This window comes from Bacillus rossius, chromosome 11, assembly GCF_032445375.1.
Source record: "Bacillus rossius redtenbacheri isolate Brsri chromosome 11, Brsri_v3, whole genome shotgun sequence".
NCBI lineage: Eukaryota > Metazoa > Arthropoda > Insecta > Phasmatodea > Bacillidae > Bacillus > Bacillus rossius.
The window spans coordinates 42283407-42308392 of NC_086338.1; the positions used below are offsets into that span (position 1 = coordinate 42283407).

Below are 24986 nucleotides of genomic sequence, written 5' to 3' on the forward strand. Positions count from 1 at the left end.
AAAATTTAAGTTAGGTTAGGTTCGGTCATTGTGATAAATTATATTCCTTATTTCTTTCCGGGAAGTCTGGTTGGGTTATCGTAACTAAACTTGAATGTTGGTTAGGTTAGGTTAGGTTGGTGCTATTTAAAATACCTATTCCATGACCGTAAAATAAGTAATTTTTTTTTTTTTTTTCCACGAGCGGTCGGCAAACTTAGGAGAACTTCGGAATTGTTCGGGTGTGGTGGCTCTCGTGACATCGTGGATTGGTTGTCAGCGATGCTAACCGCACTGCCACCAAGTGCCCAACCCCCGCATGGTAGACTCTTTTCTACTCTGTCCAACACTTCATCCAGACCATCCTCTGTCTCCTGTAAATTCCTACACGTAATGCATGCCAATTTGCATCCCGCATGAATGTGCCCAGGGTTTTCCCTGTGTCTATGCAGGTTTTACCTGGGCCCAACCTATCTCTAGTTATAGTCTAGATTTAAGAGTGAGGGGAGTTAGTCATGGAGCCAATCGCTGCCATGGCTGGCCAATCCCCTCCTAGCACATGATGCATGCGACCCTCTCCCTGCATGGCTAATCCCAGCATGACTAGGCGTATAGGCTTCGGCCTGAGACGCACCTAGGTCCCTCCCTAACCCGGACCCCTCCAAAATACACTTAGTTTTAGTTAGGTTAGGAAAAAAAATCGCCACCGTGTTTCGTCCACGACTTCCGGTGCGAGCGTTTCCGCCGGTGCTGTCCTACTGTCTGCAGGCACTCTACGACGGAGGTTAACGTTACATTTATATTACCAACATATTCCTCAGTGAAAATAGTAATTTTTTGCCGTGACGTTGGCTGTACTGTGTGTTGTTTCTGTTTACCTACCCTCATTTTGAATTTTCGCTTTTTTTTAATTATTTAAGTTTTTTCTAGTTGTATTAGAAAAATATTTAAAAAGTAACGTGTGTCGATATCTCAGTATTTTTTTTTTTTCCTTTTCACAAATACCAAATTTCGATCTACTATTGTGGGAGATAATAATGTGTAATACTTGTTGGGATGTTTACAAAATATGCATCCAATATAAATGATTTTAAAAGAGTGGCAATTTATTTTTCTTTGTTTCCTGTAAATTATTTGGGGAAATTTAAGTTGTTCTTACAAGGTTTTGTTTTTTACATGAATCTTTAAGTTATTATCGAATTGTTGCCATTAAGTAACTCGCCCGAGATTTCCTAATACTTTATTTTACGTATCAGTTTGTAAATTATTTGCACAAAATTTTAACAGTTATTGTGTCCATAAAAAGTGATATATATAAACTTTTGAGATGGCGATGGTTTTGGGGTCAATGAACCATGAAACGAAAAACTTAAAAAAAAACTTTTCTGGAAGTCGCACTATGGTAAGGGCTAAATTGTTAGTCTTTATTGGAAATCTTCCAAACTAGAACAAAAAAATTTTACTATTATTTTCATTATATAAAGGATAGCAAAATTATGCCAGCACAATTGCATACGAACAGTATTTTTCCCCTTCTTTTATTCACTTTGCTATATGTAACGGCATAAACTTCTTGAATTATAAACAAATCCAATATAAAAAGAAAAATTGAACAGTAAGGATTTAAATGAACTAACCACTTCAGAGTCACTATAGAGAACTGTTTAAATCATTAAAGATTCGTCCTGTTCCTTGTATTTTTAATCTTTGTAACCAACTAAATTGGCAAAACAACCTGACAGAATTTACTTTAAATTCCGATTGCTATCATTATCAAACCAAAACGAACCACAAAATACACAATACAGAGAATATATATATATATATGTGTGTTTCTGCAGCGGAGGGAAACTTCTTAATAGTCTTCCGTATATTATAAAACCGATTTAAAACTAAATGAAAATTAAATAAATGTAACAACAATTCTTCTAGATTGATGGAAGATTGAAAGTCCGAGTCCCAGGAAGTAACATCACAAGGGTTGTCCGAACTGGAAGAGAATTAGGGTAAGCAAATAAATAAATAAATCTGTTGACTTCTCCTGTACTTACAGTTGAAAACACGTCACCATTTTGATAAACGTTTTGCAGGTTATATTTGCTATAACATTTAAGTACCTAATCTAAAAACTAGAAAATTCATAATCATTTTTATTTTACTGGTATTAATAACGTAATAACAAGGTTAATTTTTAACATGTTTATAAAGTAGTTTCAACAAATACATGCACACACATAGCCTACCGATCGTAAATACAAAACAAAGGAATAATAATAAAGTAATCTGCCATAAATTTGCGTGACAGCAATGAAGTGTTCATAATGGCTAATATCAGCTCAGCATTTTTCTCAATAAAAATATGTGCTTATAAATAAAAATTTTACATTGTTTTCATCAGGCTAGTACCACGTGAAGAATCCAGAATCTTCAAGGGCAAGTGAAGTATGGAAGATCGCAAGAACAAAACTGCATACTTGAATTTGGACATGGCCTAGGTAAACATGTTCAGTTTATAGAGTCATTTTAATAATATTATTTTTATCTCCAAAACTGTTTTGGTCAAATTAGTATCATATTGGTGTTTGTATTTAGGTAAATGCTATGTAAACCGGGTATAATTTTGTTGTATCTCATTTAAGATTTGTTTTGTTGGGATCCTCATAAGTAGAGACAAGATTTTATGGTTTTATTTTCAGTCCAATTTTGTTTTTAAAACAGAGGATTTCGGTGTTGTTGTTTTTATAGTATTTGTAAAAGCTATTTTGCAATACTTACTCCATCAAAACAGTGGTAAAATTTATATGTTGTATTTTTACAATAAAATAATTTGTAATAAAGTGGTCTAAAACCGATAATTCAGAATAATAAAAATAAATTAATGAGCATTTGTGTTTTCAAAGAAATTCACTAAGAGATGCACAGTAAAAAAAATTAAATTAAATTTCTTGATTTATGCAATTTGGTACAAAACGACATTACTTGAATTTCAAACATTAAAAGATAACTTTTTTTAATAATTTGAATTAAGGTTTGGTAAAGTAATACTTAATTCCATGATATTACTTGCATTTCAGCGCTATTTGGTGGATTAACTTGTATTTCGGTGTTATGCTGTGTTTTTACATCATTTTTGGTGTTATTTCGGTTTTATCGCAATTCTCTATGCAATCTTGTCCCTACTTACAAGTTGAGCCTATGTTCTCGTGTATATTTTGATTAAAAAGTAATAAATGTAATAATGATAGGACCTATAGCATAACTATATGTATGTTCTGTTGACAGAAAATGAAATGTAATGATACTTTGTACAACCAAGTAAAAAAGGGCAGTGTTTTGTATTATTATGCAACGAATGTGCATTTTCCTTGATTATTTAAAAAAATATATTTAATCGGAGCGGAAAGCTAACTGCCCTTCGAGGTCTGCAATCTACACCCTTCCATCCACCTCTATCCGAACCGACGTAAACATGACACGACACCCCGCTGGGCGACACGAAATTCTAGGAAAAGTTTCCCCCCTTGTTCTTACTTCAAAACCGAACCGCTCCAGCGCTCAACCGTACAGCTGGTGCGATCTATTTAGAACGTAGGAAACTACTTATGTTGTGTTCTTTTCTCTTCGCGCTCGGCAGAAAACTCAGGATATGAGATAGCTTATTCGAAATTGATAACAGTAGCGGGTAACAGTGACTTGATTTACAATAGATAAATTCGTACATAAATAAATACTGACTCAAGTATAAATAAAATAGTAGAAAAAATGAATAGTTAAACAAATAGATAAAATTATTTTTTATAGGAGCGATTTTTAGGACTCCCTTAGTTTCAGACAATCAGACATATACCTAGGTACTCAATTAAATAGACATGTAAACTCACATGTTTGTTTGAAATAAAACTGTTACGCTGCATAGAAAACCATAGTCGCAACAGTTTGGTGTAACTTAGCCGCCATGTTCTCTTACTCACCTTAACGTCCTCTCGCTACAGGCGCACGTACATCGTCTTCTACCAGCTACACTCAGTTGGGGTGGGAAAACAGGCCAAAAATCCCCTCCCCACTCGCGACGCTTAAATAAAAAGTCACAGAACTTACACGGTTGTAAAATTCACGAAACTACCACAAGATTCTGAGAACACAAATTCAAATTCCCGGCGCTGCCACAGCCTCGCGAAGGAGGGGGCTCCCCGATTCGCCAAACGACCGACGCAGTTCGACATTCGGCCGGCAGGTCGCGACACGTACCGGCTACCGGCCCCAAGTCAGCCTGCGCGGTGCGCGGTGCGCAGAAAACAAACTCAGCTGAGCGGAAACCAGGCCAGCAGTGGACCGTGTTACACGAACAGGGCGACGCTGACCGGGCAGGCAGCTGACAAAAGGCAACCACTACGCCGTCACGCCACCCGTTCTCGAAATTTCCGGCCACAACACACATGGTAACTCTGCTCAGCACAACCTGGAATTCCCAGAGACGGCACAACATGCGCTAGACAGGAATGTAAGCGAAATGAAACAACTAAGAGAGAAAATTTTCGGTGCGACAATATTATTCTGAATGTAATGTCAAAACGTTTTAAAACAACAATATACAGATGCTATTTAAATACTCAGATTACTAGAGCCAAAAAAATATTACTGAGACCTACTTAGAAACAAAGCATATCAATTAAAATTCACTTTCATTTAGATTAATGCATGAAAACCACATCGAAGTGCGGGCATGGCAAAATTACGCTGAAATCATGATATATTGCATATTATAATAGTTTTATTCGGAAATTAATAAACCAGTATAGACGAACCTACGATTAACTGCCAAGTGTATGATCAACTATATTATTACGTAAAGAATATTTCTAAATTTGGTTAACCAAAACAAGTCTAATTTTTTTATATCATAGCTGTTTTTATTGCGTGTGGTAACATATTTTGTTAATACTTAGAATTTTAAAATAGCCGTGAATCAGCTTAAAAAAACAGACATGCACTTAACCCATGTTTATCTGTAAAAATAATTAATGGTTACAGTTGATGCTAATATGCGTAGCCTTATGTCTTTTTCTAACTATAAATGTATTTGTATTTATGCGTTTCAGTTTTCACTGTTGATAATAACCATCCAAAATGCATCCAGCTGTGATCATTGTAAAGTACAATATGAGACATTTCATATTACTTCCGTTACGAATATTAACGAAGGATATGAAGATCTGAAATGACTTGTACACACCTTTCCGTTAAAATAAATGAAAATTAATTATTTTACCCTATTTAAAAAAAAGTAAAGGAAAGTCGGAATGACGTTGAATGGTCATCCACACAGGTTTTTCAAGATTGCAGTAGACTGCTACCCATATTTATACCAATTCGGAGTTCATTGAGTTACGAATATGTACGACGCCGTACTTTCTTGTCCGTTGTTTGATCCTGTTCACGGCTACACAAAAGATTATATATTTTCTGTACTTCATAAAAGATTCTTTTGGATACCAGTTGCCAAAAAATTGTTTTGTAATACTACAAGAAATATTGTATATTTGTACAACACGGGGCTCTATTTATTTCCGCGTATCTGAAAAAATGTTTTTAGATATAACACTGGGTATTTCTTACGAAAATTGGCTCAAAATATTATATTTTAGTTAATGTTTCACTCAAGCATAATTTTTAAACCATGGAAAATATGATCGAATATTCAATATTGGTCTTTATGTTGTTTTATTATCTTCATTAATATGCGCAGTTAATACTGCGACGTTATTCAGAGAACGGTTTACAAATAATTTTAACTATTGAAGGTACTGGGACAACACAAAGCATAAATTCTCGGGTAAGAATGCAAACCCACTATTACTGGGAACAATATTTTGTAATGATGTAGTTGTTTTCATGTAAATGTACAAATTTTAAAAATATCTGTAAGATTACATGAATATTTATGTTTAATTTATAATTTAAAAAAAACTACAGTGAATATAAACTTGCTTGAGGATTATGATGTAAAAATACACAAATCTTACGGATTAAAATACGCACTTGAAACCTAATACACGCTTTCTTATGACAGGAATGAGTTTTGTTTGGGTTCCTACTGGACACAAGCACAAAGCTCCTAAAGAAATTGAAAATTATAATCTGTAAACGACGTTTTAAAAACGTGACACAATTACGAATAATTTTAAATAACACACGAAACTCCCATTTAAAACAATGTTAAACGTGGGTGTTTCGACTACTAGCGCTGTTAGTTCGCAAGCCGCCGCCAGCTTCACTAAGCGGGCGGGTCGCGCCTAGGAGAAGGGAAGGAAGTTGCCGCATGTGTATACACGACCGTTGTCCTGGTAGTCTGCAGACCCTTTTAACAGCGCAGAAAACTAAGTCCTTTTAATTCAGTTTAAAAAAAAAGGAGGAAAAACACGTCCCGAAAAGGTTGCAACGACCGAACAAATAGGAACAGCATACATGTACACGAGATCTTAAAACAAGCTCCTATATTAGACTGCATTAGACTTTGGTAATCAGAACAACCAAAAAAATAATATTTTCTAAATTAAACTGACTTCTGCTTTCTTCTTTTTTTTTTTGTATCTTTGTCTCACATCGACAGTCAAATAAATGCACATAGAGTTATACAAGAAACACCTTTATTTTTATTTTCGCAAGCAATAACAATACGGCAAATTCCTATTAAAAAATTTAACCCTCATACAAGGTGCTTACCTTAATGAAGGAAAATATCTTTATTTTAATTTTCACAGTTATCTTTACTACTCAATGCAAACAAATTTTGAAATTCCAAACAAAACAATAACTTATCAATTATGCTAATTGTAAATGCATTACTATAGGTATGTGGCCCACATAATCAAACCAACAAGTATTTAAAACTTTTGCTTACCACCCGACTTGCTACTTTATATTATTTGCAGTACACCGACCTGAAAAGAGAAAATACAAACTTTAAAAATGTATGTCGCTTGTGTTATGCAGAATCACAAACAAATACATGCATAAATTTAAACACTTCTTAGATTAATGAAATATTTGTGTTCACCAGTATATAATTATTTATTTTAGTACTATGTATATATACTTAACCAAAATGTTATACCCGGTGTTTATAAACTGTTTTAATTTAGACTTTTAAGTCTTAGCTACTATGCGTAATGCATGGTACTAACATTTACATTTTACAGCCAGTCAAAATTTTGTTATTATTATACTAACAGCAGATTTAATTCTGTGACGAATTGGTCTCTGTGTGCGGACCAGGATACATGTATATGATGGCAAGCGAGGAGTGTATTTTCCTTGATCTCTGAAACAACATCCTTCCTCATCATGGTCCCACCCAAAGGCCAAGAAGTAGTAACACACACAGTACACAAATGCAGTCGTCCGTAACCTTGACAGAGGCATTAATGTACAGCTCATGTTATTTTACTTCAACACCAGCTTGTAACATAGTTTTTAATACTACAAGCTTTGAATATATATATTCAAAGCTACAAGCATGATATTGTAACTTTGTATAACACGTGGCTATGAATATTTTTGTTTGTATGAAATACTTTCTCTTTACGAAAATTGGCGCATAATTTTATATTTTAACTGATGTTTCATTTAAGCGTATTTTTTTAAACCATGGAAAATATAATAGAACATTCAATAAATGGTCTTTAGTTTGTTACATTAAGCTTTTTAATATGCGCCGTGAATACAGAAAAGATATTCATGAAATGGTTCACAAATAACGTTAACTATTGGAGGTTCTGGGACAACACGAAGGCATGAATGCACGGGTAATAATTAATAATCCGAACCGAGTATTACTGCGAACACTATTTTGTAGTGATACAGTATGTTTTCGTGTAAATGTAAAATTTACAAATATCTATAATTTTACATGAATAATTGTGTTCCATTCACAAAAAAAATATATATATATATACGGTGCAGTTGTTCATAGTTATACGCGTGTACGTGCTCGTAGGAAGTAACGGAACGACACTCGCCGGTCGGTGTGCTCCTGTGCCTTCGTGCCGGAAGCGAGTCTCCGCTCGAATCACAGAGGAGCTGCGAGGGAAGAAGAGGAATGCTCGGAATGTGCGACCGGGCGATGCTGTCAGCCCCCCGTGGACAGAAACAGAAGCAGAGATGTGTAGGCGTGGCAGGTCTGGGGGGGAGGGGGGGAGCGGTTAAGAATTGCCACAGCGAGAGACCACAACCCTGCACGGTATTCTTTTTTTTTTGACGTGACAACGTCTAATAAATCGATGAACGCCGGCTGCACGCACGAAAAAATGTCCCGTTACGCAGATTGTTCCGTTACGCTGTGTCCCGTTACGCTCATTGTACGCTTGCGCCGCATCTATCTCTCTTCCACTCGACTGTTTATAAAGTGAAGTGAAAAGTTAATGTGGTTTTCATTGCTTATTACAACAACAATTTCGGCAATAAAGGTAAATTATTCTTGCATTTTAAAACTCTGATTACTAGTATAATTTCAAGTATTTATTCTTTTATTATTAAAATAAAAATGATTCAATTTTAAATGTTTTGTTATGACGTTGTCACGTTAAACTATCGTCCGTAAACCGACTTTACAGACAACCAATTTTTTAAAAAAAAATATAAATGTAAAATTATAGATATTCGTAAATTTGTACATTTACATGAAAAACAAATGTATCGCTAAAAAAAAATAGTGTTCGCAGCAACACTTGGTTCCGATTTTTTACCCGGGGCATTTATTTATGCCTTGGTGTTGTCCCAGTACCTACGATAGTTAAAGTTATTTGTAAAACTTTCCCTGCATAGCTTTCCAGTATTAGCAGCGCACATTAATAAGCATGATACATCAAAAGAAAGTCAAAGCTTTGAATATTAGATTATCTTTTCGAGGTTTTTAAAAAAAAATAATGCTTTGAATGAAACATAAATTAAAATACACAATTATGTGCCAATTCATTCATTGTTATACATTAGGTTTCAATTCATAAAGTTTTATTAGGTTGTATTTTATTTACAATTGTTTCGTTTCAGATTATTTAGATTGTTTCACGCCGAGGAAGAGCGATTCGCAGCGAGCTAGCAGGCTCCGACGAGTTTTCGGCGGAACGCCTTGCCGAGAGGGAAGGCGTTCTGGATCATTCTAGAAGCGACACTTACGGAACCAGTCATCCCAGGCACCTTTGCACTGCTCATAAGCATCATGTGTGCAATAAATATAAATAAACTACTCTTGCAAACCTTATAAAAAGGATTATATCCAGAGTAGTCTTTAAGTAAACATACATAATCTATAATATGATTATTTTCTATAAAGCTACAAGATAATCTGCTCATAAGCATCTCTTGGATGGTGAAAGAAACTGTGTCTTCTGTATCAGGCAGTTCTTTCATCGCTTCTCTCTTCATCTTTTGAATATTCGTATCTTCATCTGGGTTGTCATTAGGTAGTAAATCATGTAGAATAGTTTCCAAATTTTCTGTAATGTCAGTAATTTGTCTATTTGCCATCATCATCCCAGGGATTTCAAAAGAACTTCGTACTTTGCCAGCCATCACCTTGTACACATATCCCCAAGGGTCCATATTCCCCTTGTTAAGGACAAGTTTTTCCCAGTATACCTTCTTCTTTAATAAAATATCTTTCTTATATTTCTTTCTCCTTATTCTGTACTGTTGTAAAATTAAAAGTTTATAAAATCCATTTGCCGCTCTCTTCATGATTCTTCTTAGTCTTTCCAGATCTCTTCTAGTTTCTTCTAATTCAACATCCCACCAGGGATTTCCAGGAATAATTTTCGTTTGTTTCCTAAAGCATTTCTCACAGATATTCTGTAATATAATTGTTAATCTCATGGCGAGTGCTTCTGCGGAGTTATATACATCTTCTTCATGTGATAATTCATTTATTTTGCTTGTTATTAATTCATCAAACTTCTTCCAATCCGCGTTCTTATGTATGTACCGTGGACTTATTATTATGGGAGGCATCTCAGTTCTTTGCAATTGGATTTCATAAGTCATCAATCTGTGGTCACTTGAACTGTCCAGATGAATCTTCCATTCATTGACTCTTTCTTTCATGTTGTTATCAGTCAATGTCACATCAATGAAAGTCTCAGTATTAGTTGCTGGTGATAGATATGTTCCTGTTAATGGATCATCATTAATAACATATAGATCTCTTTCCATGATAAAATCGTTCATGATCTCACCTTTTTCGTCATTCACTGGTGAATTCCAAAAAGAAGATTTTGCATTTGTGTCTGCACCAATTATTATATTTTCATGTCCAATTGTATCCAATATTGAATTAAGCTTATCAATATGTACTTCAATAGGATCTGAGAATTGAAAATAGGATGAGATAACGTATATTTTCATCATCCTCATCTGCATGATCATGCAAACATGATGTTCATTAGAAATGCCGGAGAGTAACATCGTAGTTAGAGTTTCATTTCTAATCCAAATTGCCGATTTCGGATTATCTCCTATTGACAAGATCATTAAAGAGTTAAAACCACGAAAAGCACCAGGTAAAGATAATATAACAACTGAGTTAATTTGGCGAGCTTACCCTCGAATCAAGGAAGTACTGTTACATCTGTATAATTTATGCTTATCTTCAGGAACATTTCCAAAAATATGGAAGGAAGGAGTTCTCAAAATCATATACAAGGGAAATGCTAAGGACCCGAAATTAACTAAGTCATACCGGCCTTTAACTATGCTGCCTAACATGGGAAAAATTTATGAGCGGCTCATTAATGCAAGACTAACAGCTTATTTGGAAGTAATACAGGGAATAGATAAACAGCAGTATGGCTTCAGAAGAGGGTATAGTACAGAAAAAGCGCTATACGATGTAAATCAATATATTAAAAACCTACAAGAAAAATATGTGCTTGGAGTGACGATAGATATAGCAGGAGCATTTGACCACGCTTGGTGGCCTCAAGTATTATGGCGCTTAAAGAATCTTAACACACCTAAGAACCTGTATGCCGCCATAAGGGGCTTTCTGCAAGATAGAAAGTGTGAATGTCGATTGGGCCACATAGTTGTGGAAAAGAAGCTCTCCATGGGCTGTCCTCAGGGTTCAGTCCTTGGTCCGCTACTATGGAATATAATATTTGATGAGCTTCTGAAAATTGAGTTACCAGTAAATAACATTATATATGGCTATGCAGATGATGGCTTGCTCATTATACCCGCTACTTCACGCTACGAATTAGAGCAGACAGCAGAAATTATTCTACGCTCTATCAACACCTGGGCAAGCAGTGTCCGACTTCTTATATCATCTGAAAAAACTGAAGGCGTATTACTAAAGGGAAAATTACATAAAGACAGACCACCTTTAATAAGATTTCAAGAACGAATAGTGAAGATAAAACAAAAAGTTAAGTATCTAGGGGTACAAATCACAACGGGAACAGGATACCAAGAACACATACAAGAAGCATCACAAAAGGCCCTACTGTTAATGCAAAAAATAAGGAGTCATAAACCTACAAATGTAGGATTGAGCACTAATACTATGACAACACTGTACAATGGAGTATACCTGGGCATACTTACCTATGCTTGCTCAGTCTGGTATGAACTACTACGCAATTCACATGTAAGAAGAAGGTTAAACTCATCCCAACGAACAGCTCTAATTGCTGTAACAAAAAGCTACAGAACTACGTCTTTAGAAGCACTGCAGGTTATCGCTGGAGCCTTACCTATAGACCTACTAATACAAGAAAGAGCAAAAGTTGTGATATTAAAGATGAACAAGGAATACACTGCTTCAAAATATCGCAGAATTCACATAGAAAATATTGAAATCTGGCAAGAAAGGTGGCGAAACTCTGACAAGGGAAGGCATACACACAATATATTCCCTTCAATAGAAGAACGGATGAAATTTTCATGGATAAGTACTGACCACTACACTTCACAATTCCTAACAGGTCACGGGAATTTTAAACACAAATTAAACTCTTTTAACTTAGTGGAAAGCCCTATGTGCCCTGTGTGCATGGAAGAAGACACAGTAGAGCATGTTCTAAATGATTGCGTTAAAATAGAAGACATACGAAACAAGTACACAAGGAAGATGGCTATGGAGGATGTTGATATTAAGGATATTAATCAAATTGTGAGAGATAAGAAGACTTATGACATATGGAGAAATTACACCTTTGAAGTATCCAAGAGACTGGAGCGTTTCGATAGTTGGATGCACGAACAATCTCTGATGGAAGATCTGCTTTCCGATACGGAATAACTTACTACAGAAAAATAAAATAACTCTTTGAATCTCCTACACAAGTTTCTTTGGCTGTTCTTCTTGTGTATAGTGTAATCGAACAGCCGGAATATTATATCAAATTAGATAAATGAACTGAAAAGAATTAATTAAGAATAAGAGAATTAAAAATATACACCAGATCTCTCTTTGAAAATAAGAATAAGAATTATGACAGAATAACGCCCTGGAAACCTGTATAAGCAAGCTAAAAGGATATGAATTATTATATAATATAAACTGTATTATATTATATAATATATATATATATATGTGTGTTAAAAATATAATCATGTGTGCAATAAATATAAATAAACTACTCTTGCAAACCTTATAAAAAGGATTATATCCAGAGTAGTCTTTAAGTAAACATACATAATCTATAATATGATTATTTTCTATAAAGCTACAAGATAATCTGCTCATAAGCATCCTACAAAACTGTATCTAGTCAGAGCACCCACACCTCTCCACTTCTTCGCAGGCGTATTTTGCAGTGGCTCGCCGTTTCACAGTGTGCAGTGTGCTGCCATCATGTTTCGGCTCGCTGGTGGGGCCCATCTTAGTTCCAAAGCTGGTGGGTTGATGTCGCTAGTGTCGCCAATGAATTTTATTTCGTACATAAATCCTGATTGAAATAGCTTGGGATCTACCCGAAAAGGATAACAGCTTGTTGAGGTTTTGAGGGGCTAAGCCTACCTGGGCGCACATATGATGTGAAGAGCTTCAGGTGAAACAACGCGATTGAAAACTACTCATGATTAGAGACCTGTTAAATTCGCGATTTCAAATCCCTAAAGGATAGACTCCATGATCCTCTATGCACTCGTGCAAATTACATCTGCTGATTGGTTACCGACTCGTAACACTTGTTGACTGGAATGATCGTGATTCGCTAATTCTTCTGTTAAAGATTTTTCATTGGCCCAGAGTCCTTCAGATAAAATGTGGCCCAATCACTGAAGCAAAATAATGTCAAAAGTATTTGGAATCTATCTTATCGCGAAATGAATCCGCGAATTTTACAGGTCTCTACTCATGATATCCGAGTGGGGTCTGTTTACGAAAAGCATTTTTTAAATCTACGAGGGCCGGTAAGTAGTTTTGTTTCCGGATTCAGTTTTTAAGCTGGATTTTTTAAAAGTGTTAAAATACCTAAAGGGCGAGTTTTCAGAGTAATTTTTCGGCATAAAACAATTCTTTAAAGCAATTAAAGGAATTCTTTAACACCTTTATCTTCATTTCTCCACCATTTAATGTTACGATCACCGATAAAATCTCATAGTGGTTCCTATGCACGACGAGAAGACTGCGCGCCAGTTCAGAGCCTTGAGCTTAGAGGCGACACCACACTAGAAACACGGGCGAACGTCGCGCTTATCATCACGCCTCACTAATACACACATGACCCTGACTATATGGGCGCCTTAATGCATAAACATTAGTTACTAGATTAATAAATCAGTTGGAAGAACAAGAAATAAATAAGTAATATCTGTGCTTGTTGCGTAAAAGGGGTTAAGTCCAATATCATAGTTTTGAGAAAATCGCGATTGAAAATTATCAGGTTTCTTGAAGTCAGTTTTTTTTAGCTTTATTAACTGCTTTAGAACTTTGGAAACTCGTTAATTGTTTCAAAATAATGTCTCTAATCTCCCTTATCAATTTTAAAAGTAAATAATTCAACATCACTATGTATTAACTATTTGCAACTTAACCCCCTTTTACGCAACAAGCACAGCTACATGCTAACTAAGTATGTCTTTAAGAGTATAGCGGTAAGGTAGGGAGGGCGCCATCTTTATTTCTAACCATTGCTAGTAGAGGAAGTCATCTTTAATTTCAGGTGCTACTACCATTTGGTGTTCCGTTTAATTTCAAAAAATAGTCGACAGAGAGCTCCACTCTCTTTAGTGTCAGGCTCGTCTGCTAGAGAGCGCTAGTGTCGCTCCACCCTCACCCTATATTGGATCCAGTCGTAATTGGCGGCACTTCAGCTTATGGTCAGAGGCGCCCCTGGGCGATGAAGGGTCCAGGCTGGACACGGGGCCCGAACGGAAATGAATGATGCAAGGGTCCGGAGGGAGAGAGAGAGAGAGAGAGAGAGAGCAAGGGGAAAAGGGAAGGGGGAGGGGGTGTGATTTGGGGTACGAGAGGCGTCCCGATACGGGACCAACAGCCTGCAGTTAAGTGCTCTTCCTTGTCGGACGCCTGGCGCGAGCGACGCCAGTTTGAATTAGCGTGCGCGAACTGGGGTTTTCAGGGCAGAGACGGACGGGCTCCATTTTCCAACACTATTTTCTACTTTATGCCCCAGTCGTCTTCGTCAGCGGGGAAATTAGCGGTGTCACGTGACAAGTCCTCTTATAAAATGTTTAAACTATTTTATATAAAGTTACAGGGCCATTACGGGAATTGCAAGCGGCAAAGTGGGAAACGCTTTCAGAAAGAAATTGTAAGGATTTTTTTTTTGTTAAAATGAATACACCCTTTGGGGGGAGGGGTAGAGGAGAAGAATTTTAGTCCATAAATTACTTCAAGACACATACAATTGTTCTTTCAGGCAGTTTTATTCTACTTTTTATAAAATAAGAAACATCGTTCATCACAGAAAAGCTTTTCATGCAAACAATAGCTTTAATGCTAAAAAATTACATGCTGTCGAAATATGAGACAAAGAAGAAAAACATTTAGAGAGATTGTTTTTAAAAGATTATTGCATTTAAAAGAGACCATAGTGAGATTACTCAATTACTCGACCCTACGCACAAGGTCACGCACAAAACGCAATTGAGAATTTTTATGCGATTTTCCGGCTCTGGAAATTCAGTTCAACCACAAGTCAGAAAATTAGCTATTGGAAAGAAAAGGTTTAAGTTACTTCTAACACAACTTTTTTTTACATCCATTTTATGTTTCGGAGATTAATTTATCGTTTAGGAATATACACCAAAATTAAAATTTACGCCATTTACATACAATTTAAACCAATATTAAAATTTCTCGAAGTTTGTTTGTGAAATCTTTAATGCAATTAAGTCATGAAAATATTTTAAGTTACTGTTTCAGTGAATTGATAAGGTAAGAAAATATTGTGCTAATATTAAACACGATGTTATAATATTATATATATATAATATTAAACATTAAACATTATCCTTATTCATCTGAACCTCCACTAAAATTATAGCCACCACACCCACATTGACCAATAAAGTCTCAACTGCGATTAGCCGACAGTAAATGTCGCATGATAACCTCGCCCTTGTCAATGGGTTGCTAATGACATGACGTGAAAATTTACGGGTATTAGAAAATCCATAAATACGTGGTATCATCCCTATTAGCTAAGAAATACCTAGTGACAAAGGCATGAAATTTTCCAATCAATGTTAATTGAGACTATAAAAATGTAAGATATATAAAAAGCTTAATATCAGCAAATTCACTCCTGCAAATCTAGTTAAATGTTAACATTTTGCCATGGTAATACATGTATGCGATCAATTAGAAACATTCTTAACCAAAAGAGTTGTGCAGTAAAATGTTGGTTACTTTTTTTTTCATTTATAACAAAACTATTTTGGGGTAGTATATAAGCTTAATTAATTTAAAATTAAATTACATGTGTCAATATCTTTTCCCATTTTAGTTTATTAGATTGAACATAATTTATTGTATTGTGGATAAAATCACACTTAGCCTTTCTTTCACTCCATTAGGGAGGAAATTTTGAAACTAAATGTAAAAATATTTACTTTTTATTTTAATTAATCCGCCCTTTATATTTACGTTTCATTGGACTTAACTTTATGAATATTCTTAACAAAGTCAAACTTTCCCTATTTTACCAGAATCGTTATGAAAATATCTCGTACACGTAGTATCATTAACGTATAGTGCTAAGAAATAATAAAATACATTATATTTGTATAGTTTATTACTGAAATTAACTTGAATAATAATGCAAACGAAATGTTTTCTGTAAATTTAAACATAGATAGTAGGCTACTTAATTTAGCTTCTCTTTTGTTCCCTAAATGAACTTTAATTTTTTAAGGGCAGCTAGGTACCATTTGATTTATTTCAGTATATGAGCAACATTTCTTCCAAACGTCATTAAAATTAATTCGATAACAAATAATACGTAATAGGATAAAAAATATCCAGGAATTCTAAATTTAACATTTTCGTATGATGTTTTAATTCAGGATATCCAATATATCACTTACTACACAATTAATTTTATAGTAAAAAATATATAGGTATATATACTCATTTTAAAAATTATTTAAACAATAACTGTGGTAATAAAAAATATCGGCGATGTTCTATCTTTTATTTGAGGTAGGACTCTACATACGTCAACGAATAATAAGCAGTAAATAAGTAGCTAAATATCCAAAGGTTATAGTTTAATCCTGAGTAAAATATCATTTTGAAATGACTACAGTTCTAATCGCGACCTCAACTGCCAAAACAAACTAAAAGCTGGCTCACATTAGTCAAGTTTGAGGGCGAGTAGAAAGGCGAGTTAGTAGGCTACCAGGTCGTCTACTCGGCTAATGTCTACACAAGGACGAGTAGAGTTCCTTTCCCCACCACCCGCTTGTTCGGGATTCCTTTGACTCGCCTTTTCACCCACAGAGCGTGAACAAGTTTGGCGACTTGTGGTCGCGAGATTAGCTGCACAGTAGACGAAACTCACGATATATTTTTAAAAAATGTTTAATCCCAGTTTAAAAGAGTTTGTTGAGTTTTATCGCGGCAGAGAATGTCCGTGAAATCTCGCCAGTCCATCGTTAATAAAAAAAACTATTAATTTGATTTTTAACACTCATACAAACTCGTTTTTCCCTCTTTTATTTCTTATTTTACTACTTTATTAATTTCCTTTATCAACGAATCGAACACCCTTTTCACGCACTTCTTAAAAAAACAACGCGATTTTCACGGGACATTTTCTATATAAGTAATAACACTACGTGCTTTTTCATGAACTGTGTATTAACGGGCTATTGTCAAACACGGCGGGTCCATTAGGCCGAGTACCTATTAGGCTGTGCCAACTCGCCCGAGCTTACACGACTAGTGTGAACCGGCTTTAAAGAGCCGAGGTGCATAACTCCTGCAAGCTGGATTTTCGGTGTGTTTATGCTCTAGCGGCTTAGTCTTAGAGTCGTGGCTTAGGCCCGACAAACTTAGAGAAACTTAATAATCGCCATGAGGCCTTGCAGATTAAACTGGCATTTAAGTACTTGCGGGCAGAAATACGGTGAATTTCGCATATTTATTCTTTTGCCACTTCAGTCTATTAAGGTACAATTTTTTTTTAAATTTAACTTACAGTAAATTCAGCGTCTCCGCCCTGTATCCGGGATTGGAGTCAGCTTAAAAATTACCAAATTTTTGACACGCATATTTTCGAGATGGGGACTCAAACCCGTGACCCTGGAGTCAAGAAGTCAGAGTACGCTGACCGCTACACCTCAGCTCAGCACAGAGCAACATCGGAATGCTTAGCTGCCTGTTTCAACGCCACGCTAAAACTACAATGCTTCCCCGCCCAATAGAAAGAAGCTAACGTGATCGTGTTACTACAAACCAGGCAGAGACAAAAAAAACTCCTTACAACTGGATCCAGTTACATTTGGTACTATAGTCTGAACTTCCCTAAACATCGTCTGTCTTACAAGACTATCCTGAACTGTCGACAGGACAACTTACAGTTCATTCCAGCTCAATTGAACCTTTTTTTTAAATTCTGGCTGTTTTTTTTTCTCTTTATTTCAGTCAAGAAGTGGTTTGAATACTAAAAATACCTGGCCTTATCTGCTGTCGGTTAGAACAGCTGTATTACACTCCATGTTTTGATTGCATTTCCTGCAGCTGTTGCTAGTAATGACTGTCAAAAGTCGACCTAAAAAAAAGTTCAGATTATCTGGAATGCCCTAGGTGAAAAACTTTTGGGAAAAGCCCTGGTGCGGAAAATACCTATTTGTTTAAAAAATTACAACAACGTGGGTAAAGTTTTTTTATTATAATTCAGTGAAACGTGAGAGAAAATGCGTTCGGAGTGAGTGAGCTAAGTCGTCCAAGTTCGAGAAGGAGCTGGTGTGAAGACAACGTTGCATCGGCGACTCTCTCTCTCTCTCTCTCTCTCTCTCTCTCTCTCTCTCTCTCTCTCTGTGTGTGTGTGTGTGTGTGAGTGCAGTGTAACTCGCGGGCGAGTATTCTCAGTGGTGCTTGTCGCTACTAGGTACACTGTTAGAAATTACAGTAAATTTACGCGCTTTTCAACGAAGAATTTGACTAAAATAAAACGAAGTGTATCTTCGTTGAAGAAACGACGTCGTATTTCGACTTCCAAGTTGTGTGTTTCGTTATAAACAAAGGTGGACAAAAGAAGAGTGTTCTTGCTTACCTTATCAGTTATTGAATGTTTTGTTAATGTATCAAGAATGTTAGTTAAAAATTATGTTCAAAGTAAGTTAACACAGTGTACGTAAATTTAAGAAGATCCCTGGATTATTTATAACCAGCGTTCTTCTTAAATTTAATGTGAAAATATTTAACAGTGTACCGAACAGAATCGCGCTAACGACACCGATAAACATTTAAAAAAAAATATTATGATTGAGATATTTTAGATCATTGGGTAATTTTCAGTCAGTTTTCTTTTCGTTTTTCATATGAATTAAAGTGTACTCAAATGTAAAACAAACTGCATAATTAGATAATTTCTCGTTTTATTATTATAGACCTGAAAAATTCGCGGGTTCATTGCGTGCTATGTTAAAATTCAAATAATTATACCTTAGTGCTGCTTCTGCCATTGGTCCACTGTTAATCTGGAGGACTGAGGGCCAATTAGAGACCCTCACACATTGAAGTGTCGAATCACAGGCCACCCAGTCGTGATGACTCACAAGAGTAGTATAGGATAGCCGGTCCTAGATCAGGATGCAGGATGTGGAGCCGAGAGCCGAGCCACATATCTTGGATTTGTGACGTCACGGCGGCAAAGATTCCTCAAAATTCCTCAAAAATGATTTAAAATGACTCAAAAATTCCCGTTTTAAGAAAAAAATTCCCGTTTCGTGGGAAAATTTCCCGTTTTAGTCCTTAAAAATCCCAGCGGCTAGAAATGTCCTGTTAGAGGCTTAAGCATCCTTAACTCAAGCCTCAGTTAAGCCTCTATCAGGATGTGACCTTGACCTTGACCCCGACGGCCATATTGGATCCGCCATTTTGGATGACGTCATTGTGTTCTCGAACATTCCGGAGTTGTGTTTTCCACCATATTGGATGATGACGTCACAGTTGACGTTGACGCGCTAGAGATGTTTTATAAAAGCAAAAATAAAGGACCGTGGTAGTAAAAAAAATATTATAACCTTTTGCACCGTTGTTTTCGCGCATCAGGATGTTTTTTGATGTCTGCTGCGTCTCGTGTTTTTCAGATGAATGTTTTTCGAACGCGCAGTACGCACTGACCCTGGGCCCCCCTCTTTGTAACCCTTCAAGCGGGAGCGTGTACTATGGTTGGGCGGGGGGGCTGGGGGAAATGGAAGAGGGCGGGGGAGAGGGTGAATGGGTGCGCTTCCCTCCCGCCTTGAGCGGACTGTCCGATACTCGGCATCGATCCCCTGCCTGCATGGGCCACCCGCTCCACAGCCCAGAGCCGCGGACTCGCTGACATTTCAGGGGCGGGCCGGCGCAGCCTCCCTAGCGTGGACCAGCGAGCCTTGTCCTCGCATCCGCGTGCCACACAATGGGTGCTTTTGTTCGCGACCGCAAATGACACATTCTTGCAGGATCTAAAAACTCTGCTCTGCAAAACAAAACAAAAAAAATCAATGGGTAATAAAATGTGATTCTTGCAATGGGAAATATTTTATTTAAAACTAGCTGCAGTTACCCGGCGTTTCCCGGGCTAAACACATGGAGCTTCATTGTCTGCGAGTTAAAGCAAGCTGTATCGCTATATGACAGTGTGATGGACATAGAGAAATGTCACACAATTACTGTTTGTATGTTTATGATCTATTATTTTTTGTTTACCCATGGCGATCGGTTATTTATTATTAATTATAAATTATTAAGACCATTAATCGAAATAAAAACTATCCTATCTCTCAAGTTGGAAAACATTATACACATAAATACCAATTTTCATCGAAATCGGTTAACTTGGTGAAGAGTTCACTGGAAACAAACATCAGGACACTGGATTTATATATATTAAGACTTTATTTTTACATGCGCCATACCATTGCTGGTTTATACTGTAAAACGTAGATATACCTTTAAAAAATTAGCAAATAGATGAATGCATAAACAAAGATAATCCAAGCCAAACTCAGCAGAAGTTCGGCAGCTCTAGTGGAGATCCTCGCAAGGCCAAAACAAGTGCCGTAGCCTTTTCTTCCTCACCCCAGCCATTTACGTCTGCAGTTGCCTCGAACTGTCTAATAATAGAATATTAAATATTTTATTTTTATTTTGTATCATTATGCTTATTAATGTGCGCAGTTAATACTGGGAAATTATTCAGAAAACGTTTTCCAAATAATAACTTTAATAACTTTAACTACTGAAAGTACTGGGACAACACAAAGCATGAATGTGCGGGTGAGAGTCCCAACTTATAATTACTATGAACACCATTTTGTAGTAGTCAAGTTGTTTTCATGTAAATGTAATAATTAACAAATATCTGTAATTTTTTTCATCATTTTGTTTATCATTTACAAAAAAAAATTTACATTGTAAAATATAGTTTGAAACCAAGGAAGCCACTTGAAAGACATACACTTTGACCCTAATATTAATCAAAAAGCTCAGTAGTCCTAAAAAATTTGTCCTACATATTGTAAATGTGACATTGATGCGTGCCGTACACCTCAGTAATTTCCATTTAGCATTTTACTGTATTAATTTCGAATTTCATCTTTTCTTAAATCTAATTGTTTGAACTGTTGTTTAATTATCTGTCTTTGATTCTAAATTGATTTAACTTCAGTTTCACATGTATAGCTTTGGCGTTATTTTCGCACGCACTCGTGCGTCAGTATTGGCCGGTGTGACCATGGCCTGTGAGTACCGAAACTATTGGACGTTCGTTCTGGTTCTTTTTCCGACTCGCCGCACCGCGCCGCATCGTCGCCGTGGAGCGATGTGGTGCTCGCCTCCGCGGGAGGGGGGGGGGGGCGGATGTCCGTCCGGAGAAGCCTAAGATGCACATCAAGTTCCGTCCCTGCAACGAACACGCCCGAACATTCACCTTCGGCCAACCTCGGGATCTGTTTTATTTTTTTGCGCAGGAAAAAACGGAATTGAAATATTAAAAGTGATGGTCGGTTAGGTTAGCTACGTTAAAACAATTTTTTAAACACTATGGACGGTTAGTAAGGTTAGTACAGCTACATTAAAATAAACAGAGAAATAGAGAAATATAAATATATATATATATAAATAAACTCGAGGTTGGCCGAAGGTTGAATATTCGGGCGTGTTCGGGCAGGGACAGAACTTGATGTACATCTTGGGCTTCCCGTATGTACGCCTGGGAGCTCCACGGCTCGTCCGGCACTACAGCAGCTCCGTCCTCGCAAGCGAGCCTTGAGCCAGGCGCGGTACAGCCGAGCGTCGGATTGGCAACTGCCGACAGTCACACGCACACGCTTTGCTGAGCTTCAACTCTCAAGTCCACGTAGTTCTATTATCACGGCCCTATTGCCGTCATGCGCAGCGATCTCTTTGTTTAAACTGTACGATACCTCGGAACTCTGGCTGTTTTAAAAGACTTATGCACACGAGCACGCACACGCACACACACACACAAGAGCTAGACTCAGATGTTTGCTAAGCTTCAACCCTGAATTCCACCTTTGAATATATATACTGTATAGAAGTCGCGAGTGGATAGGATTTACTCTACGTTTTTCAGAAGCGTATGAGAGCAGCTTGGGAACTTCACCGCTGCAGTGCGCTGCCGTAACGCCCTGTATCGTCTTAGTTGTTATTTACACGTTAGAGCGCAGCCCTGTCGCCCGCTGTCATTCCCCGCACCCCCCACCTATCATTTACTGCAGCTCAAGTTCGTTCAACGGGAGGGGGAAGGGGTGTTTGAAGAGTTCGACACTTGACCGCTAGGGACCACCACAAGTCGATGCCCTAGAGATGGGTGGCGATTGCGGCGGTGAATTAACCAACTACCTCAAAACCGTATTAGAAATTTTAACCTGGGCTGGCGACTTCTATACAGTATATATATTCAAAGATTCCACGTAGTTCTACGATCACGGCCCTATTGCCGTCATGCGCAGCGATCTCTTTGTTTAAACTGTACGATACCCTGGAACTTTTGGCTGTTTTAAAAATACTAATGCAGGATTTGTTTATTGTGTTTTTAAGGTGAGAGTGCATTGCTGAACCCTTATCCTTTCTTTATGCTCAGTACTGAACTTCTGTTTGAGCAAGCTATAGCTCGATCTAAATCTCTTTGCTGTTCGCGCTTGGATTTCAGTTTTTTTTTTGGCCTTTAGAATTCATGCTGGGGCTAATGAACTAGTGCCATTGATGTGTAAGGCACCTCAGCCAGTGCTATTTCAGTGTGTATAACAACAGGTTATGTTTAAATTGTGTGTTTTAAAATTTATATAAACATTAAAATTTAGTTCCTATTAAGTGCTAAAAGGCGCCAGAATAATGCGTTTAATGTGTAATTGATGAATCCTCAGTCACAAGGCCTCGCCACATCCAATTTTTCGGTGTCACCATAGTGAGGGAAAAAAACACGGCACAAAATAACAATGCACTTACACAACTCTCTTCCTGATCTTTACACTTTCTGCAACGCTCTGAGCGTAAACAAGCTTCTATAGAAGTGAAACTTCTTTGCTGAGGGGGGCTATACAATTTGCGAGAGTTACGAAAATTCCGATCGCATGAGGGGAATGGTTAGGTGCGTGGTGGAAGAACCGGTAGAGGAGGGGAACAGTTAGTTACTTGATTGGGGGAGGGGGGAACTGGTAGAGAAGGAGACGGTAGGGGAGAAGTATAGATGACGCAGCATATTTGCATACTGGTATACTTGCATACTTGCACACTTGCATATATTTAGCGCTTGCATAATTGTATGTATTTATATATTTTTTATCTGCGACCTCAGCCGAAGAGAATTATGTTTCTTGTACTTAATAATATAATAAGCAAGAAGTTTCTCTTCTGTCGAGCGTAGACTCCACGCACAATTTTTTTTTTTTTTCGTTAAGCTCTGATGACGTCTTCTCCTCGACTTACGCTTCGGCTGTTAAGAAGTTTCACTATAAAAATATTTATCTATTGCGGGATTGCGTAGTCTTCAAAAACTCTACATATTTATTTTTTCTTCTTGCCAACTTATGCAGCTTCTCGGAAATAATTGGTAAAACAAATTGACGGAAACTCAACTTCGGCTGCTATTAAATAAGTGCCGTCAGCAATACTTATCTTTTACGGCTTTGCCGTTTCATCACTACCGTAGATTTCTCTGATGGCGGTCTTTATGGGTAGAGTTCAGATATTTTATGAGATCTTTTCATTTGCCAAAACTTCTCCACGACTTTTATTATTATTATTCCGTTTCACGAAAACATTCGTGTCCATATGTCTGTCTGCCCGAAAGTTCAAAGTACTTTTTTTTAACGAATGGATAAGTACACGGACCCTACCCACGCTTGGCTGAGATACGACCCCTCTCGAGGAAATGGAATGCCATTTATTACAACTCATCCCCAGTTTGTTATAGTTATTTTTCTTAAACATTATTTGTCCAGAGTACCTCGATAAGTAATCCAAACAAGAAAACCGGGAATATTTTATTTGTTCCACCATTGCAAACACGTGCTCAAGAGCGAAATGTAAACTAAATGTGTAGAAATGAATCTCCGATATCTCAAAAATATCTGCGAATCTTCTAAAACGAAAGTGGAATTGCAAGAAATAGCGATTACGAGACAGGAGTACAATAGTATTATTTTATCATGCGTGTATCCATCGCAAAGTTAGTCGCCTCAATGATTTCTTACATTAGTGGTGAATTACTAAGCAGGTAGGTTACATGTTATACATTAATGGCTAAATGCTTAGCATGCTTTCGTTTTGTCCACTGTTGAGTAACGATCCCAGGCCTACGTTATTTCTGTAGTATTCCATTAGTCTCGTTCCATTTTTATGAATGTTTAAATAGCTAATGTTTCCAATACTGCGAAGTTTGACACAAAAATATACTACGTTGGAAAATACTTTGTGTGAAATTTTAACTTATAATATTGTAGAAAGACTTGCTACTGCGCTATTTTTGTGAATCGTTACCAAAAGGGTTGGAAAAAGTTAAATCGACGTAATAAACTTGTTAACGATGTAAATGGAAACGGTTTGTGTGGTTCGAATAACTATGTGATAAACAGAATTTACGGTAAGCTGTTTTATGACCTGGAACAACTTTTCATTATTATCTTCATGTTTTTTTTTTTCACAGCACCATGTTGGGGTTTAAACGTAAACAATCGCGTGAACAAATTTTTTTATCTCGAATATTTAGTTCCAGGAGTTGGCAGCTCTGGCAGAACACGGCGCAACGTGTTGTAAGGCTGCATTCCCAGAAGCCCTTGCGCTTCGCGTCTTGCTGGCTTCCTCGTCTGCT

General features: G+C 36.9%; 1 protein-coding gene across 2 annotated transcripts in view; it reads right to left on the minus strand.

Moving 5' to 3' along the window:
- The window catches only part of LOC134536865 (complexin), a 1123559-nt gene that overhangs the window by 1042932 nt on the left and 55641 nt on the right, over positions 1 to 24986 (minus strand). Inside the window, exon 1 of one of the 2 annotated variants that reach the window (XM_063376913.1) lies at positions 3951 to 4195. The exons of the other annotated variant lie outside the window; for it this stretch is intronic. The gene's annotated coding sequence lies outside the window, so the exon portion shown is untranslated. Of the gene's footprint in view, positions 1 to 3950; positions 4196 to 24986 lie in introns of those variants that run through there. 2 annotated transcript variants of the gene reach the window in all.